Raw genomic sequence first — 2,151 nt, 5'->3', positions numbered from 1 at the left:
TCCCTTCTTGGAAGCTTCATACATATTCTTTGCTTTGCATGGAACATTATTCCCCAGACTCATTTCAAGGAAAACTCATTTCTATCCTAGAGGCCTCTCTTACTTCCTCGGATTCGTCTTTTACTTTCTCAGAGTGATCTTCCCTGGCCCTTCAATCTACAGTAAGTTAGTGTTTCCTATTATTTTTTTCTCATAAAAGTCTCCTTGTTTAATATTGACCCAATTTGGAATCATAATTATACACTCATGCGTGTGCATATTTATTTAATGTTTGTCTTTACTTTTTTTGTTTAAGAGAAAAGGCATACAAATTTATTAATGTACAGGGCTGGGGACCATAGAATGATTACCCCAACCCCTCAGTGGGTTACAGAAGATTATACACCCTTTCTCAGAGGCAAAAGAGGAGATAGGTAATGTAGACAATTCTTTGAGGAACAGTAAATGATTATTAGGGAGAAGGAATGGACCAGGGAGACAGAAATTAACTTGTAAATGATTCTCTTTGGAATCTGAATGAGACCAAGAGGCCAGCTTTATCCTGTGGAAAAGTCCATCCAGGTGTGGTTGCATTCTTCAGTCTTCTTTTCTGCAGTAGATAATGAGGTAACAGAAAGCAACTGTGCTTCTTTTGGTAAGAAGCTTTCTTGGTCAGATCAGGAAATTCCGGAGAAAGCCCCTCCTTGGCAAGTTTATTTAGCTCTGGTGACAGCCTTGGTGCCCTCGGACACGGCGTGCTTGGCCAGCTCCCCGGGCAGCAGCAGGCGCACGGTTGTCTGGATCTCCCTGGAGGTGATGGTCGAGCGCTTGTTGCAATGCGCCAGGCGGGAAGCCTCGCCGGCGATGCGCTCGATGTCGTTGACGAAGGAGTTCATGATCCCCATGGCCTTAGAGGAGATGACGGTATCCGGGTGGACCTGCTTCAGCACCTTGCACACCTACATGTGCGTCTCCTTGCGGCTGCGCTTGCGCTTCTTGCCGTCTTTCTTCTGCGCCTCGGTCACGCCCTTCTTGGAGTCCTTCTTGGAGCAGGAGCGGACTTTGATGGATCTGGCATGTCGAGGGCGAACTACAGGTCGAGGCGAACTAACAGCGACTCGAGAAAACGGGAAGTAATCTAATGTTTGTCTTTACTACCAAACTGTAAGCTTAATGAGATTAGGACCATATCTGCATCATTCATTATTATGTCTCTGGGACCGAGCACAATGCCTAGCACATATTAGGACTTCAATAAACAAAGACAAAGTAGGGCGTGGGGCTGCAGCCGCAGATCTCCTGGGCTCTGGGTCTGGGAGCAGACAGTAGCATCTGACACTTCATATCCCTTAAAGAAGACCAAATGTATTCTATGACAGATAGGGAACCAGAGCCAGGGACTAGAGTGGGACTCCCTGACTTGTTAGAGGAGGTTGGAAAAAATGGCCTTGACTATCTTCCTAGGCAGAGGTGGGCAAACTATGCATCCCAGCCCAAATCCAACCGTCTGCCTATTTTGGTAAATGAAGTTTTATTGGAACACAGTTACATACATTTCCCTTCCCTCCCCTCCCCTCCTTTCCCCTCCCCTCCCCTCCTCTCCCCTCCCCTCCCCTCCCCTTCCCTCCCTTCCCTTCCTTTCCTTTCCTTTCCTTTCCTCTTTTTGAGACAGAGTTTCTCTCTGTTGCCCAGGCTGGAGTGCAGTGGTACAATCACGGCTCACTGCAACCTCTGCCTTCCCGGTTCAAGTGATTATGGTGCCTCAGCCTCCTGAGTAGCTGGGATTATAGGTGTGCGCCACCACACCTGGGTAATTTTTGTATTTTTAATAGAGACGGGGTTTCACCATGTTGGCCAGGCTGATCTCGAACTCCCAACTGCAGGTGATCCACCCACCTCGGCCTTCCAAAGTGCTGAGATTACAGACATGAGCCCCCACATCTGGCCAGAGCACAGCTACATTCATTCTTTTACATATTGTCTGTGGCTGCTTTTGCGCTACAACAGCATAGTTTAAAGTACATGCATGCACTGCATAACAATGTTTCAGTCAATGACAGACTGCGTATATGGCTGTGGTCTCATAAGATTATAATGGAGCTGAAAAATTCCTATTGCCTAGTTATGTCATAACTATCATAACATTATAGTGCAACACATTACTCCTGTATT

At 46.7% G+C, this 2,151-nt stretch overlaps 1 pseudogene; it reads right to left on the bottom strand.

The window, feature by feature from the left end:
- Positions 1-692: 692 nt before the first annotated feature.
- Positions 693-1,057, bottom strand: LOC144339484 (histone H2B type 1-O-like; annotated as a pseudogene).
- Positions 1,058-2,151: the final 1,094 nt, after the last annotated feature.

The sequence above is a fragment of the Macaca mulatta genome, chromosome 2, assembly GCF_049350105.2.
Source record: "Macaca mulatta isolate MMU2019108-1 chromosome 2, T2T-MMU8v2.0, whole genome shotgun sequence".
NCBI classification, from domain to species: domain Eukaryota; kingdom Metazoa; phylum Chordata; class Mammalia; order Primates; family Cercopithecidae; genus Macaca; species Macaca mulatta.
The sequence above is the reverse complement of the archived record's forward strand: the minus strand, read 5'-3'. Positions and strand labels throughout refer to the sequence as shown.